The sequence below is a fragment of the Bos taurus genome, chromosome 22, assembly GCF_002263795.3.
Source record: "Bos taurus isolate L1 Dominette 01449 registration number 42190680 breed Hereford chromosome 22, ARS-UCD2.0, whole genome shotgun sequence".
NCBI classification, from domain to species: Eukaryota; Metazoa; Chordata; class Mammalia; order Artiodactyla; family Bovidae; genus Bos; species Bos taurus.
The window spans coordinates 50645001-50663363 of NC_037349.1; the positions used below are offsets into that span (position 1 = coordinate 50645001).

Here is an 18363-nt window from a genome sequence, read left to right on the forward strand (position 1 = left end):
AGATGACTAATGAATCAAAACATGGCACTGTTTTTCTAGTCAGACTTGACTACCTCAGGAAAATTGCTATGGAAAATTTACGAGCTAATTACTCCCAATAATAAGGTATCTGTGGTGCTCTCTGCTCCTATTGTGGGCCAGCCCTGGGCCAGGGTGCCTCTTGGGCCCATCCCAGAACAACTCTGGGCTCAGGGTAGTGGGGACACAAATACTAGTGCTGAGCCCAAGGAGGACAGGAGAGGGACACTAGAGGGCACTTGGGGGCTCCCAAGTCTAATCTTCATACTGTAGCTTCACTTTTCTGAAAAACATTAACCTTTTCTAAATCGTATCACTGAATCTAAGTTTGACGCCTGTTGTCTTTCAACTGAGGGGCAGGGTCTCGGAGGAATGCTGGAGCCCACCTGTCCTGGGGGTCACACCCTCCAGACTCTAGCAGCACTGCGGAAGAACCATCTGTCCCAGACCGGTGCAGCCATCTGGGAGAGGCAGTTGTGTATCTGAGCACCAAAGAAGTACTCACCAGTCCATTCCCACCTTCCTCTTGGATCAGCCTAACTTGTACACATGACAATTAATCCAACAGAAAGTGGTGCCCACCACAGTGACGGACATACCAACGTCCTAAGATGACCCTCCCAGCTCTACACCATGCTGGCTCCCGGTTCAAAAACTGCCGGCAGAAGCAGGTGACACAGGCAACTCGATCAGGATGAAGGGTAGACAGGAACCAGGAGCCACACTCTACCGTGAGGACAGAGAGGAGCAGGAAGCCCTTCAGCAGCTGCTGTGGCTCCATTACCTTTTACAGGAACACATTAAAATACTGAGGGATGAAATGACACGACGTCTGAGATGTGCTCCAAAACAGTGGCGGCTGCAGGGGGACAACAGTCAGGAGTGCAAACGCGCAAGACTGGCCCACTGATGAACGGAAGCTGATGGACGCTGGGGCTGGTGACAGGCCCATGGGATTCACATTACTCTGTCTTTGAGTGCGCTTGAAATTCTCCACAAGACCAAAAACAGGGAGAAGGGAGGAGGGTTCAGGATGGGGAACACATGTATACCTATGGCGGATTCATTTCGATATTTGGCAAAAGTAATACAATATTGTAAAGTTTAAAAATAAAATTAAATTAAAAAAAAAAATTTTAAAAAGACCAAAAACAAAACACAACAAAGGCATATCAAGAAAACTCCCAGCAGTTTAAATGTGAAGTGTACCTAAGTCACTCTTAGGTGTTAGAAGCCATGGAAAAGGATGGCTTTTTATCAGTATTATTCATGATAGCCAAAAGTTGAGACTACCCACATGTCCACCAACAGGAAAAGCAGTAGACTGTGGTATATTCATGTGTGAAATACTAAACAAAAGAGAACAAACTGCTGTACAGACCCACAACGATGTCAGAGACCTAGCATTCAGCAAGAAAAGACAGGCACCTCAAAGTACATACAGTACATACATACTCTATACCATTGACGTACACAAAGGTCAAGAAAAGTGTGAGACTTCACTGGTGGTCCAGTGGTTACGAACTCACCTTACAATGCATGGGATGTGAGTTCGACCCCTGGTGGGGGAACTAAAATTATGCCACAACTAAGACCCAACACAGCCAAACAAATAAAGGTCATGAGGAGAAAACTAGGCTCAAGACCAGAACAGTGGTTACCTCTGCGGAGATGCTGACTGGGTAAAGGCATGAGAGAACCTACTGGAAATATTCTATACCTTAATCTCAGTGGTCTATACATATATAAAACTGTCAAGCTGTACATTTATGATTTATGCATATTGCTACACGTAAATTTTGCCTCGGCTGTTTTTCACAGTGAGCGTTAAAAAAAAAAAAAATTAAACACTAATAGTCAGCAGGCGATTCAGTGAAACAACATCTATAACAGAATAGATTTTCAAGAATGAGATGACTCTGCTCTGGCCTGGGACCATTTTGGTTGGGGTCTGCTACTTACCTGCCACTTGTTAACACCTGAGGTAAAAGCAAGGACTACCTCTAAGGACCTTCACTCTTAGGAGTGAAGGACACCAGAGCAGCCAACACCAGAAAACATGGCTTTAACTCCTGCTTCACCACCTAAGCAACTAGCCAGATCTGCGGTCTGGACCTCACCAAATTCCAAGGAATTCAATTCTTAAATGTAGTGGTACAGATCTCGAATACAGAAAATTCAGCACTCCCCTCCCCGCCATGCCCACTGCTGACATCGGCTCCTTCCGGCAGCCCCTGAGCAGTGCCCAGTAGCCTCTCCAGCCCTTCCACCAGCACAGCCCACGCCTCCCTGACTCTGGAATTCCTTACATTCTCCTCCCCAAAGGACAACCCTCAGAAAACTTGGATTCAAGGCAAGAAAACAAAGCCTGCTCGGCCTCCTTAGGCCTAAGCAACCTTGATGCATACAGAGGATGCAAAAATCTGAATGCACCTGGCTTCAAAAGTATTTAAGTGTAAAAATAAATGGAATTTTTAATGTGTGACTTTAATGAAAACACCACAGGCACATGGGAAGTGTCATAGCAGGGGAAGGCCAGATCAATTCTGACCCATCAATCACAAGACACCTCTTCTCAGGGGCAGTTACCATCTGAAGGACAATGAGCTTGCTATATATTGGGTTGGCCAAAAAGCTCATATGGGTTCTTCCATTACAGCGTATGGAAAAACCCAAACAAACTCTTCAGCCAACCCCACTCACAGGTAGAGGCCAGCCGTGAGCAGAGCCCTGATCCTCCAGGGCCTCATAGCAACAGCTCACCCGGCAGCAGCGCTCTGAGGTGACCACGTGGTTGGCCCCACACCTGAGCCCCTGGCTCAGGCTGCTCATCAAATTTTGGGGGTAAGCTGGGGTGGGCTTCAGACAAGAAAGCCAGGACTAGTGGACAAGTCCCTGGCCCTGAACCCTGAGGCTACCCTCACACCGAAGCAACACTCACCTTGGCCCTCCACATGCCCCCCTCTCCAGCTGCCAGCCAACAACACTGGCAGCTGACATGCCTCCCCATCCTGTCAGGCGAGTCTCTGCACCCAGGGCTGGAGACCAGCAGGTGAGGCCACGACCACAGCCCACAAAGGGTCCCACTATCCTCCCAACCTCCGTGGCCTGATAGCGCAGATATGGCGAAAGACTATGGAGTCTGGCTGCTCTCTAAGCTCTGACCCCTGGGGCTGTGTGTGCCCTACGTGGAGAAGGCAGAGGCTCTGCCTTGGGGAGAAGGGTCAGTGTGGAGGAAGGAGAGAGGACCTGAGAGGGCCCTCTGTGAACCAACCTTGGTGAATTATGTTGTTTTTTAAAGTCATGACTCTTGTTTTGCATTTATTTATTTATTCACTAACTTTTGGCTGTGCTGGGTCTTCGTCCCTGAGTGCAGGCTTTTCTCTAGTTGCAGAGCATGGGCTTCTCATTTTGGTGACTTCTCTTGTTGCGGCTCAAGGGTTCCAGTGGGGCTCAGTAGTTCTGTGGTGCACGGGCTTAGCTGACCCGTGGCATGTGGCATCTTCCCAGACCAGGGATCGAATTCATGTCCCCTGCACTAGCAGGCGAATTCTTAACCATTGGACCACCAGAGAAGTCCCATCAGCGAATCAGACCAGAGAACACATCCAGCCTTTTCCCCTTGCCACACCTGTCACACCCATGCTGGGGAAACTGGTTTGACAAAGACGGTGGAGCCACTGAGAGGCTGAGCTGGCCTGACCTTTCCTCAGGCCCCACTGTCCTGCCACAGAAGTGGTGCTCTGGATCCCTGCCTATGAGCAAGATATGGAACAAAAGGAAAGCAAAGGCCCACACCACCTCCGCCTTGCCAGAAGGCCCAGAGCTGAGGCAGATCGAGCCTTTAGATCCAGCTGCCCATTCACAGTAAACACAGAGAAGGGCGTGCTGCTCTGCACCCTGGGACACAACTGCTCACTCTGGACTGGGAGAGACCCCACAGGTCTAATGGCCCAGGTTCTCCAGCAGATAACTGCCAGGAAACAGGACAGAGCAGGGAAATATAGATAAAGAAACTTAAAACACACGCCAATTAACAAAACATGCACAAATTAAACTGCAGTGCCTAAGGACAGACATTTGGGAAAATAAAACTATTAAAAAAAAAAAAAGTAAGGAAGCAGCTACAAAAGGACAGGATGGGGTCACCTTGGGAAGGAAGGGAAAGAGCAGGCTGTGGCAGGATTGGAGCGTGCCGAGAAGCCTCTGGGGGAACAGATAAAGCTCTTTTCTTGACCTTATAATTTACTAAGCTCTACTTTTTTTGAAGGGGGGTGGCCTTGTTTTCTCCATTTTTGTTTTATTTTTTACACTAGTGAAGTTTTTTCCAAGTCAAAAATATATTAAGTAAATAAATAAGATGAAGTAAACATAAAACTGGGCTTCCCTGGTGGCTCAGCTGGTAAAGAATCCACCTGCAATGTGGGAGACCTGGGTTTGACCCCTGGTTGGGAAGATCCCCTGAAGAAGGGAATGGCTACTTGGACTGTATAGTCCATGGGGCCGGAAAGAGTTGGACACAACTGAGTGACTTTCACTTTCAAACATAAAACCAGTCCTGGAAGAGCTTGAGGGCTTTGCGAAGCAGCATTTGCAGAAAGTGAACCGCACCAGGAAGCCTGGAAAAGAGAGGGTGGCCTCACAGGCAATTGGGAGGGGACCTCCTCTAATTCAGGGGTTCGGCCTTGGGAACCCCACTGGCGGCTCACTCTCTGCTGCTTGTTAAGCTGGCACTGCAGCCATAACTGGTTCCCCCGGGCAGGGTAAAGGTAGTGTAGTTTTTTTAAACTGGGTGCCCCCAAATCCCGACATGTCTAGTCATTAGTCCCTTCACAGCAGATTTTCCTGACTCCCAGGGCCTGAAGGGTTTTTAACTTGCTCCCTTGGCAAAGCACACCAGCACTGCCTTTCAGGCCCCCCAACTCGGGGCGAGTCCACCCTCACAGCCTCTGTTTCTGTTCAGCTGGCTCTATCTATGCGGCCAGAAGTCTGTCACCTCAGGATTGGCCAAAGTCACTATACTCGTCTCCCACCGCTACCACTAGCTGACCTGGCCCATGATGGCCTCCAGTCCCCACCCCTCACCATCCCCAGACAGTAACCCCTTGCACCCTTGCTTCCTACCTCCTCCGATGACTTGGGGATTAACAACGCAAACAGAGCAAGGTTCCTCCACACACTGGGAGTGATCCTTTCCCTCCCGACCTCTTGCTAAGGCTCACGTTCCCTAAGTCCTCTCCCATCTCCTCTTGCAGCTTCCCCAATTATCCCCAAAGCACCCTCCCACACACACACATACACACTCTCATGCATATCAGCACCACACCAAAATGGCTCCCCACAGTCAACTCTGCCAACTCCCTGAAACTTCACCTTGAAGGCCCCGCCAGAATCACGACTAAGGTATGGCATCAGGGTCAGGAAAGAGCCCCACAGGTCACAGACACGTCAGTGTGCACCTGAATGTCAGCCTGGCTTTGAAAATAACCTATTACTGCCTGCCAGCTCTGTGAGGTCCTCTCCCCGATCCCTCACATCACACACCTTAAAATATATATACAAAATACAAATGACCTTAATCCAGTCACCCACAATCTCTTGACAGTTTTAATACTTTTGTGCTTCAGACAACCTAAATGAGCAGCCTAGCGAAGGAATGTGGACATCACTATGCACACCGCTGGGCATCCTGCTTTCTCCACCCCAGACCCAAATCTGAAATCAAACTGCCAAGGTCGATGATCCCCCTACAGTGATAAGGAGTCTGTAGTGCCTGCAATAGAAATGGACTACTTCCACAGCAGGGTTTCCTTCTCTTGTCCTGAGCATCAACTCCTCACAGTGGCCTCCTCTGTGAGGCCCTTCCCTGACCCAGAGCTACTCTCAGGCTGGGAGAAGCCCTGTGGGCTCTGCTTCCTTTCAGAGGATTTAGTGACCATTTAGAGATTTTCCGCTCCCCTCTGGGGGGTATCAGGTCATTTTCTTATCTGATAACAGCCAACAGCTTTATCCTCAATGCCTCTAAAACAAAGGTCAGAGACCAAATGCCTTCACTATCTGGAAATCACCTGGAGCCTTCTCCAGTAGGAACCCACAGGCAGGCAGCTCCCTCTGGACACAGAATCATAAAGCCTGGTGCTTTCATTATCCGGAGGCTGGAACCCAATTTTTGTCTTTAGGATAATTATCCTCCACTCAGAAATCAGGCAACAGTGCCTGTACCCTTATCTTCCTTATACTCAGCAGCTCTAAGCTCGGTTTGTCCCTCAGGGAGTCAAGGAAGCCCCAAACACTTCAGGTTTCTAGGAAAGATGCTGACTTTACAGAGTAAGGTTCTGACATTCCAGACTAAATTCATCTTGCTGCTGCTGCTGCTGCTAAATCGCTTCAGTCGTGTCCGACTCTGTGCGACCCCATAGACAGCAGCCCACCAGGCTCCTCCGTCCCTGGGATTCTCCAGGCAAGAACACTAATTTTAAGACTTAAAATTCCTGTTCTAAAGAGTTCCAGCCCTACAGCTCAGCTGGACTGTGTGTTCCAGCTACAGAAACTGCTACTGCCCAACATTCAACCAGGCGCGCCCACTGGCTCCAAGTCTCTTAAAATGCATCTGCTAGCTGAAAAGTCAGTTTTATAAGTCCCCTAGTCAAGAAGTCATATGGTCACATGGGGAAAAAATAAGTTTATGCTAAAAAAAAAAAAAAAAGCATACGTGTAGCCCTTTGAAAACCAAGGGCTTTTCAAACCAGGCATGCAGTGCAATTGAATATTCAGAGATAAATATTATACAAAAAAAAAAGGAAACCAAGCACTTCTAGTCAATCAATTCATATGACAACCTTGCCAGGCTGAGCTCCTTCTACCACACTAGTGAGGCTCGAGAAAACAAGCTGGGCCCATCGAAGAATCGCCAAAGGAGCTCCTCACAAACACCACTGTCCAGCTACCAAAATCCTTGATCCTCAAACTATTTTTGTCTTTTATTCATCTTGCTGGGGCCAGTCCCTCCTGGATCAGCCACTCTAAGAGAGACAGCACAGCACGCAAAGCTCCACAGGTCAGCGAGCAGTCAAGCCAGTGCTGCCTTTTGGGAAGCACAGATGGGAGAATCCCATGGACAGAGAAGCCTGGACACAGAAGTCCACAGGGTTGCAAAGAGTTAGACATGACTGAAGTGACTTAGCACGATGTGCTCACAGCCTAAGGCTTTTTAAAAAAAATATATGATACTACTTGGTACACATAAAATATAATTACATATGTAAAATGAAACACAATTTAAAAAAAGCCTGAATCAATCACTTAGCCTAAGAAACATGTCCAGCCTTTATTAAATATTGGGCTTCCCTGGTGGCTCAGATGGTAACCAATCCGCCCGCAACGCAGGAGACCCAGGTTCAATCCCTGGGTTGGGAAGACCCCCCTGGAAAAGGGAAGGGCAACTCACTTTAATACTCTGCCTGGAAAATTTCATAGAGCAGCCTGTCGGGCTACAGTCCAAGGGGTTGCAAACAGTCAAGATGCGACTGAGCAACTAACACTTTTTTTTTAATTATTAAATACTAGACTCTCAAGTTTATACCAGAAAAAGGTACAAGTGTAAGAATAACAGGTACCAATTACGGAGAGGTGTAGGACTCACTACCAGAAAGTTATACTTTTTCTACAGCAGCCTACCGGGATGAGATTCCTGATTTTCCTGAGGCAGCGGGGACAAGAGAGCTCAGGACCTCTGAGCTCTCTTGGTATATACCTGAGAAGGTATATTCCCTTCTCAGGCTCAGGTTTCTACTGCTGAGGGTACTCAGTGTTTTCACTGTCCAACCTCATCGAACTTGTACCACAGGTCCTTGCCTGTCTTGCTAAAAAGCAAGGGCCTTTAGTGGGTAGACCTCACCTCTTGGGAGGTCACGACCCAAGAGACCATAGCATGATGAGGCACTATCTGAAAGAACAACTCTCCTTTAGAAAACTCAGTATCATTTATAAAAAGAGCTGGCATCTGCAGTATTATCTCAGCACAGCAAGTTTTATTCCTTTATTTGATAAAAACGAGTGCCACTCCCAATCTTAAAACGGAGAAGGAAGCAGATCACTCTGCTCAGGTAGCAGGTTAAAATAGGCTTGAAAATTTTTTTTTCCTGTAATAAAAGAAAAAAAAACGTAGGAGGAAGGCAAACATCCAGGGCAATGCAAGTACCAGCTGCTCCTTTCACAAGACACTTCCCAGAAAACAAAGAAACTGTGCATGTTGAAGCATCATGGGAAGAATGGATTTTTTTTTTTTTTTACTATGAGCAAGAACAATTTCAAATCGAGGCATTCGTGGTATAGTGGGTAGCTTAGCTGCCTTCCAAGAACAACTTCCAGGACCGTTCCAAAGTCAACCTACCTGGGTTTTAGAGGAGCAAATTTCTCAGTGGCCTTCCAGGCAATCAATATAGACCTCATGTAGAAAAGGCCTTCGCCAGCTCCAGGAAGGCCTGACTGGGCCTTCTCCATCTCCCATTCCACTACCAGCTCGCTCAACTACCCTGCTCACAGAACCTGCTAAACAACTGCTGATGACAAACCTGGCTCCTTATCTGATGCCAACACCCTCGAAAGAGAAGCAGCCAGTGACCTCTATCTGTTCACTCTTTAAGTCTTTAAGGTCTCCTTTAAATCATTAAGTATCTCTTACATTTTTTTCCCAAGGACACACTGGCCTGGGGTCAGGATAACTACCTGATGGGTAAGGCAGTTTGGTATCAAGAGAGAGCTCCCGTATCCAGAACAAACCTGTTTCTTAATAGGCTGAATCTCGGGACTTCCCTGGTGGGCCAGTGGCTTAGACTGCATTCCCAACGCAGGGGGCCTGGGTTCGATCCATACTCAGGGAACTAGATCCCGCACGCCACAACTGAGAGTTCTGCATGTCACAACCAGGACCCAGTGCAGTCAGATAAATTTAAAAACACACACACACATTTTAAGTTGAGTCTCTCTGGCTTCCCCTATCCCATATTCCAGCATTTCACATCTTCAACAAATTCTACAGTTGATTAAGGCCAAAGTAAGTTTTTCCCCAGCTCTACTGAGATACAACTGAAGGCCAGAATAAATTTGCAAAGCAAGAATCTAAGTCCAGTTTCATTCACAAATAGATTAATCCAATGCTTCCCAGTGGATTCAAAACACAACAAAGGCCCGGGGCAACTCCCCAGCCTCGTGTGACCAGCACTCAGTCACCCTTGGGAGCAGCAGGCCTGCCTCTCCAAATATGGCCTGAGATCTGCCGCAAGAGTGAGCTCAGCCCTGGAAAGGGGTCCACAAGAATGCTGACCAAGACATAACAAAATCAGAGCGCAGCCCCGAGGGCAAACAGCACCAGCACCGTGGCTCAGAGCACTCCTGAATGGCAGGGCAGCCTGTGAGGAAATGACGGCTCGTCGGGCTCGTGGCCCCCTCAGCATCCCGTTGCCACAGCAGACTGAAGAGAGGCCACGGCAGGCCGGACACTTAAGTGGAGGGCTGTGCACAGCCCACAATGGGCCCCATTCTCCCTGGAAGCGCATGGCAGGAGGGGAGAGGGGAGGCCGGGACATTCCTTCACCCCCTCACATGGAGGGAAAGGGCACAGGCAGCCCAGGGCAGCAGAGGCCTGCGGAAGAAGACAGCCTGAGCAGCCATTTTCCCTTCTAGCTGCGCTAGCCAGAAAGGACCCCTCCTGAAAAACCAGAAGGGAGTCCTAAGGTGCCAACTGATTAAGTCATGTGGATGAGGTGGCCTACACAGGTGTCCTCTCTCTGGTCAACAGTGTCCAACCAGAAGGAAAAAAAAAATAAACAAACGCTCAGGCACCCCACAGTCCCCGTCAGCCCAGGGCTCGTACTGCAAGAACAATCAATCTTTCCCGCTAAAGATTTCTTCCCAGTGCCCAGGAATCCAGTCACTTTTTAGACTACTTTTAAAACTGGATAAAGCACATACTCAGACTGGCAAATGCAGTGTGTTAAGTCTGACTATTGACCCTCCTGACAAAATACTGTGATCTTTTCCAGGGAAGCAGACACAACAGCTGGGAATAACACAGAGAAGGAAAGGAGACAGGAATTCTGTTATCTGTGATTTTAATGAATTCTGTTTTTAGATCTTTAATAAAGAGTTTCTAGTCTCCTCCTACCAAGTTTCTCTACTCAGGCAATTCAGTCTTCCCAACCTTGCTCAAAAGTCTAAAAATAAAAGACACTTAGTCCAGGATGCTTAACATAACAGGTGGGGCAAAGTTCTCGACACTTCCTCATTTTCCACAAGACCCAGAATGCCCCCCTGTTCAAGGACTACTCATCAGGCTAGTCTCTACTACTCAAAAATCCAGTATGTGAGGCTCCCTGAGGTCAGAGCAGATCCAACGCAAAGACAACCCACCAGCCCAAGCAGAAGCAGGAACAGGATATTTACAGCGACGAGAGATGAATGCTTTATGAAAGCATTTCTTGTATAGTGAGGGCCCAGAAAATGGATGGTGTACCACGTGCTGATTAACAGCCAAATAAAAAGAAAATAGTATTTGCAATTCTATCATTGACTTCATCATTTTCCTTGGCAAAAACCAGCTAAAGAATCAACCCAGCCCTGGAGAACAACTAGGCTAATTAAAAGAGGCATTTCCGAAAACCAAGGCAGAACTGGTTCACTTCGGCCACAGACAGCCTCAGGAGCCTCCTTAAGTAATCCTTTATCAACCCCTGGAATTCCCGGGGGAAATGTTCCCAGTGCAGTGAGAAGTAAAACAGAGACAACTCTAACATTTGCCAAAACAGGCATCTTCCAACTCCACGAATTTGTTTCAATGCGTATACATTAACACCAGCTATTAGAAAGGACTCTGTAAGCAGTGCTTCTTATTTGTGGATTCCCATACTCCATATACAAAAACTCAACATCCACAGAAATGAAGAGCAAACGCCAAAACAGACGAAAATGGGCACTGGCCTCTTTTTCCCTGAGTATGACACATCCTTCCAAGGGCTTCACTCGTCCTTAAGCTTCCCTCAACTGGCACACTCCCCTATACTTAGGGTATCTGAGGGCTGTGACTGCCTCAGGAATGAATCTGTGGCTACACATACCCCCAATGGCAGGGAATATCGAGTCTTGGCCTCCAGGCAGCTCCAAAAATTGCACACACATGCAAGTCACAGAAAAGAGACTAGGGAAAATGTACACAGTGCTTAAAAAATGACATTCAATACAAACCTGCCTCACTTGATGTTATAAATGGGCTCCTTCAAAAGTGTAAGTCACACTGCACTTTTCCCAAAAGTTTTATATTTAATATTGTGGAGGTAAGAAAAAGATTCTTTAAAAAAAAAAAAAAAAGCTACGTACAAAGATGTCAACTGCAATATTATCTACTATAACTAAAGTAAGATTAACAACCGTGTAAGAACTAAAGACAGGTTAACCATCAGAAATGTTATATTTATAGAACAATGAATACTATAATGCTGGGAGGGCAAAAGCAAAATTAAAAATTAAATTTTAACTCAGTAAAAGTGCTGCCCAAGAGCCATCTCTGGAGGACACCCAGGAATCAGGGGATGCCGGCTGCTTCTAGGGAGGGGAAGCAGTGACCGAGGGGATAGATCGAAGAAAGATTTATTTCCCCTGTGCAAAAATCCTTTAGAATTCTTTGAGATTAACCATGTGTTGTTAGCATTAAAGAAGGAATAAAGTTGGGGAAGACAAGAGATTTTCCCCTTACTTTCGACTTTTTCATCGTCCACGTTTCTTTTTTTAAATACATGTATTATTTAATACAGCGTTTGCCCCACTACAGTGTTTTAAAATTCCATGATCATTTTGCCAAGTACGTGATTATCCCTCCTCTTGCTTTAGCAGCAACCTCCCTTTCCAAGTACCTTTCTTCAAGCTCTAGTGCCAGGCTGCTTTAAAACCCTTATCTTAAGGGGACTTCCCTGGTGGTCCAGTGGTTAAGACTCCTCATTTCCACTGCAGGGGGACTAAGATCCCACATCCCGTGCAGCAAGGACAGAAAAAAAAAAAAAAAGCCTTATCTTCCTGGAGAGCAGAAGCCCTACAGGAAAAGAAGGAACCGATATTGGTGAATGTCCACAACCAAGGCGGCATTACATACACCACAACCACCACCTCCAAAGGAAGTGGGGCGTGCCACTCAATCTGCCCACACCACCAGTCACCCTTTATTGCCAAAGGATGACAAAGAAAATGAAATGTCTTCTGTAGAGTCAATCTAGGATCAAAAAATTATAAACAGTTTCAAAACATACAAAATTAATTTCGATGTCTAAAATTTAGACAGGGGTATTTTCAAAAATAATTAGCTCAAGAAGGTATAACTGAGAAGCAAAACCTAAACACTATTAAATGCATCACAGGATGTGTAGGTTAAAGACAGTGTTATAAAAATGATTTTTTATATTCAGCTGATTATTCCCATTAGGATTCTACTTGTAAAATATAAATTAAGTCAACATACTGCAAAAGTTCATTCAGATTTACTTCATTCCAACAGAGAACACAGGACAGTTTCATCAACTTAGACACACTCAGTTCATGATACTGTACCATGGCAGGCCATCCATCCTTCCACCCTGGACCCAGAGCAAAGCTAAGAAAATGCTTAGCTCTCTCAAACCCAAGGAATGGGAAAATAGGAAACCCTATTCACTAGGGCTAAATTAAGCCCTCTGGCTGGTGTAATTTTGTAAACTACTCTAAAATCCTATTTATAGAAATTGCTATCTGAGCAGTATCACTGACTAATGATCAGAGTGAAGAGTGGCGGTCAAAAGGCAAAGCAGGTTATGCAACTCAAAGGAAGACTACTTTAAATTAGTGCCCAAAAACATGGGCACACACAGACCTACTGGGAAATGACCAGATTAATTAGCTGCATATTGAAAACCACCACCATCTTATTTCAGGACTGGAGCGTCAACCCAGGAACAGCAGAGAAAGATGGGGGCTTAAGCAACAAAACCGTAACACTGGAAAAGCACAGAAACACTCCTGAACGTGGAGGAGGGAGAAATCCTTGACCAATACACAGAGCACCTAGAAGCCCACACTACCTGTATTCTCACTCAGAGTTCCCTTATGGTTCAATACTCTAGTCCCCCTCTGGGTCCCCTTCCATGTTCACACCCGCATTTCTTACTTCTCTGATACTCTGGAAGCCTCCAGCCTCCAAGCCGTTACCCTCTTGCAGTCGCTCAAATCTAAACAAGGTACCCCGGAACCTGGAATATTGAGTCAAACTTCTCATTGCTGACTTCCTACATTGGTTAGGAAAAAAACTCTTAAGACGGGACTTCCCTAGTGGTCCAGTGGCTAAGATTCCACTCTCCCAACGCAGGGGGGCCAGGTTCAATCCCTGGTTGGGGAATAGATCTCACATGCGCCAACTAAGACCTGGCACACCAAGTAAAAATAATAAATAAACAAAATCTTAAAAAAAAAAACAACTCGGAAGACCTCACTCTTATTCTTGCCCACCCGCAAAATCAGTCTATCACCACTTGCCATTCAGCTCAACTAGTTATGTGCCTCTTATCAAGAAGGCTACAATCAAAAAAAAAAACCAACTTAAAAAGGAAGCATGGGGTAAAGGGGCTCTGACGTCACACCATCATGGGACACCTTTAGTTTGCCTTGCACAGGTCAAATGTGCAAGTCACTGGCAATTCTTTACCTGAAACCCAGTCTAAAGCTACATTACACCCACCATGATTCTGAGTATCTGAAAGTATAGATGCTTCCCTCTACCTACCAAGTGGGTCAACAAGTTGTGCTCTCTCGTTAAGTTTACCTCTTTTTTGCCCTGTTGCTTGCCTGCCACAGAAACTCAAGCCTTCCCCACTTCAGGCAATCTAGAGGCCCTTCTTTTTTTTTTTTGGCCATGCCACACACCTTGTGGGATCTTAGTTCCCGGACCAAGGATCGAACCCAGTCCTCCGCAGTGACCCACAGGGTCCTAATCACTGGACCACCAGGGAATTCCCTAGGGGCCCTTCTTTATTCGGAGTTTCTCAAGTCCTTATCAGTGCTTGGCTAATGCAGCCTCATATCCTCATCTTTTCACTGTCAACCTCCTGCCTCAGTCTGTGGTAGATCCCTCCTGGTACCAGCAGCATTCAGGTCCCTAACATCTGCTGAACTGGCTCATCTTGAACCTTCTTCATCTCCACTGCCCTGCTGACCACTGTTCTAGTTCAGAGCCACTATCTCCCCAGTGGACCACAGCAGTAATTAACCAACCTGTCTCTAATCCAGCCCAACCTCAACATTCACAATGGGGGCTCACTTCTGAAAACCCAGAGCTGATCCCATCACAGTGTGTTTTGAGATCGCCAAGGTTTCCTGTTCTTCCATAACATCAAACTTCTCCATGTGGCCTTCTGACTCCAACTCAACCTTCCAGAACATACAGAAAAACAGCCCAGCCTTCTCCCCGCCCCAGCCCCTTTCCTCTGTTCACTTCTTTTTCTTCCACGCAATTGTGACCTTCTTGCCACCACTCCTTCACCAATCAAACCACTAACCCTTCTTGAAGGTCTAGCTCAAATCTAGTTCTCCCCTAAGGTCTGCCCTCTCCAGCCTAGGACCCAAGTTCATTGGCTTACTTTAGTACAGTGCCCAGAGCCACCAGCGCAGGGCTCAAGAAGGCTCTGATAAATCCTAGATTTCTGAAAATAGCCCCTCAAAGCATGTTCCTGGAGCTCCATGTGGGATCACTGATCCCTTTCTCATATCATCCCAGCATTCTGCCCACCACCAAACACCTGGGCTTGGTCTTTGCCAGAGAAGGACCCAACTGAGACCATTATTAGTCTGATACAACACAAACACAGATGGGCAGAGCCAAACGTCCAACCAGGGTTCAAATCCTAAATCCGCCACATGACAGCTGTGTGACCTTAGGAACATTCCTTCATCTGTGACTCAGTTTGCTAAGCCACTGGAAAGGACTCTCAGAAGCATTCACAATAGTGCATGTAGAGCAGAAACTCCGAAGGCCCTAGACTGTGCTGGTGCAGATCCATCGCATCACTGATCTAGAGCTCAGGAAAGGCTGGAATGACTGTGAGGTTAAAGGACTGAACATGCGCTCATCTGCCTCAACAAGGATGAACACGTATCTATTTACTTCAGGGGTTAATATACCAGCCCTGCCCAAGAAAAACTGCGATGCTCCCGGTTCAAGTGAGAAATAAGGTTAAGGTTAACAACAACAACAAAAAAAATGCTATGCTTCTCCTTTCGTAAACAACAACCCCAGTCTAAGTGGCCCAAGGGTCCCTCCAAATTCCACCATATTCAATGTTCAAGAGACACTAGCAAATTTACAAAAGAGGTGATTTAAAGCCTTGGTCATGTTAAATATTCTGGCCCACACATTCCTGAATAGAGCCTCCTCCCCCATCACAGCTTGGAATTCCCTTTGCTCAAACTTTTCAGCCAGTCTCCTAGGCTGGCTCCTTCACCCTCATCTGTCCTCTAAGGGTTTAACTCAGAGCCCTAGGTCCTTTTCCCATCCTCTCCTGCACCACCTATGTGGCCACCAACAAGACCTTTCTAAACATAGGTCTGGACCACACCACTCCACCGAGGAAAACCCTTCCCAGACTCTGGCACCTTGAATTTGAAGTCTGAATTCCTTGGCACAAGAGAAAGGCCAGGGGCCCCCACCTCTCAAGCTGGAGGACTCACAGGTGCTATTTTAGGCACTCATGTACATGTGGTTCCCTGAGTCGGGACCTTGCTGTCCCCCAGCTAATTTCTGCTGGCCCTGCAAGCCTTGGCTCAGGAACTCCCTCTCTCCTCAGGCTCCCAAGAACCATCTGAGCACACTGAGTGGGCAGACACTATCAATCACAGGTCCTCCATCCCCCACTGCCCACCATACTGACTTCCATTAGGGCAGAACCAGGCTCTTTCTTAGGGCTGGATAAAAAAAATTGTTAGGGCTTTTCTGGAAAAGTGTATGGACAAATCTCAATGAACTTTTTGGCCAACCCAATACATGGGTCCCCTGGACCTACCACAGAATCAAGTCAAGTATTTGTTAAATAAATGAACGTACTTTGCCAAATCACTTTTTCAGAACAGTGAAGGCTGGCTCTCTGCCTCTTTCAACAGAGGTACACAGCAACACAAGCTTTCATGTTCCAATCAGATGTCTGTTGCTCAAATTGCATTGCTTGCATCTCCTTTCACACAGTATCCTGCAAGCCTTCAACAGGCTCATCGAACTCCCTCCCAAAATCTCACTGCTCCAAGAAATGGCTCCTCAATCTCCTTTAAGCACGCAGGCCAGGAGCTCTGATTATTTGGCTCCAAGGCCAGCAAAGTTCAATTCAACTTCTCCATATTCAAACTATGCCTCCCATGTTGAATTCTTTTTTAAGAAAAAAGCACATCCCCAAATTACCTCTCTCAAGAGCTAAGCATAGAACAACCTGATAAAGTTACAACAACCCATCTACACCAAACTCCCAAACACCTGGTAGCACATTCAACTCTTCCTCTGAACTGATGTCCTGTAAACACCACCTCCCTGCACAGAAGTCTGGCTTCCAAGCCAGGAATCACGTCTACTCGCTTATTTAGGGAAGCAGCAGGCCGGGCTCTTAAGTTAGAACTCTAGGCTATAACCGTGCTGTCCCAGGCCGTGTAGCTCTCACCAAGGCCAAACTTTACGGTCACCATTAAAACTCATTCTGAAGTTCACAGGTCTTAGAGCTTCTCAAGTCATAGAGATTAAAATATGCATTTTAAATCAGCAGCTGAGATGGTGTGAAATTAACTTGAAATTTACAGCAGAAGCCTTCTAAACCCAGAAAGCCATTTCTCCGAAGACATTTTTCCAAATATTCCTGCAGGTGAAGATCGTTTTCCAAAGACTAAGTGAAAAGGTGAAAAGGTAGCAGCAGGCTTCCAAAGAAGCCCAAGTGTGTCTGTGTGTGAAGGGGTGACCCCAAGCCTCTGAGCTCAGGCTCCGGCGGCTGCGGCGCCCTTCCCCGCCTCCTGAGGGGGCTCAACGCCCCAACCTCGGGATCTGGCCAAGCTGGGAGGCGCGACCCTCGATGGAAGCCCGGGAGGCAGTCCGCAGGCCGGCCGCACACGCCCGCGGCCGACGCGCAGGCCCCGCGTTCCCGGGAGCGCGGGCCGGGCTGAGGCCTGGCCCATCGCCGCGGCGCGCAGCCCGGGCCCAGACTCTGGACGCCCCCAGCCTGTGCCTGAGGGGCCGAGAGCAAGGGGCGGCTCTACCCGGGCCCCGCCGCCGCCTCACCCGCAAGGACGTCCGCGACCGTGTCCCCGCCCCGGGCCAAATAGCGAGCAGCAGCAGGTGTTCCTCGGGAGGCTCCGCCGGCGACGGAGATGGGGGGCCTGGGCTGGCAGGCTCGGCGGCAGTGCACGGGCGGCGCACTCATCGAGCGCCGCCGGGCGGGCCGCGGCAGGTGCTCACTCTTTCCGGCCGCGACACGCTGCCGCTGCCGCTGCTCCCGGGGACTCGGCGCGAAGCTCCCGCCTCCGCCGCCGCCGCCGCCGCCGAGCCCCAGGAGCGCGAGCGCCGCACCGCAGCCTCCGCGCGAGCACGTACCGGGCGGCGAGAGGGCGCGGAGCGCAAGGGCGGGGCGCGCGACCGAAGCCTAGCAACCCCCTGACACGCGAGTGCCGCAGCCAATCCCGCGGCCAGCTCCGCGCGGCGCCGACCGGCAGTCCCCGCGACGCCCGCTTCTGCCTGCGTCGGCCGCCCCGCAGCGCGCCGCACCCGCGCACAGGCCCCGCCCCCGTCCGCGCCGCTCCGCTCATTGGCCCGCCACGCCCCCGCTCGAAAGGACACGCCCCCATCCTGGAAATCCCGCCCGCGGCCCGCCGGGTCGGTCCCTGGGACACGCCTCGTCCCGTCCGGGTTGCCCGGAGAGCTCAGGACTAGCGGTGGGGGAGGGGCTCCCCACCCTACCTCAGGCATTTGGGCGTCTGACAGACATCCAGCCTACCCGGGTGGTCAGGCTGGATAACTTGGCCCGGCCGCAACTGGCCACCCATAGACTGCCTTCCGCCTTCCTGATTTCCTTCAAACTCAGATCAGGTTATTTGTAAACCAAGAAATCAATCAGGAAGCGTCCTCCAGATTGGAACGATGATGGCCCCGTTGCCCGACTCTTATATTGATGGGGAAACTGAGGCGAGGGCCGGAAGAACAGGAAGCCGGCCCCTCTCCGGGGGGCCTAGCCCCCAGCAGGCCGGCGCGTCCGGGAAGCGCCTCAGGCCTGACCCTCCTCCATCCTCCTCCTCCTCCTGCCCTGAACA

General features: G+C 48.6%; 1 protein-coding gene across 3 annotated transcripts in view; it reads right to left on the bottom strand.

The window, feature by feature from the left end:
- Window positions 1-17793, bottom strand: part of DAG1 (dystroglycan 1) — a 48667-nt gene extending 30874 nt beyond the window's left edge. For 2 of the 3 annotated variants that reach the window (XM_005222705.5, XM_024982387.2), the window contains exon 1: window positions 17651-17793. The gene's annotated coding sequence lies outside the window, so the exon portion shown is untranslated. Of the gene's footprint in view, window positions 1-17338 lie in introns of all 3 variants that reach the window. The other variant, XM_005222706.5, reaches the window with a different exon arrangement.
- Between the last annotated feature and the right edge of the window lie 570 nt (window positions 17794-18363).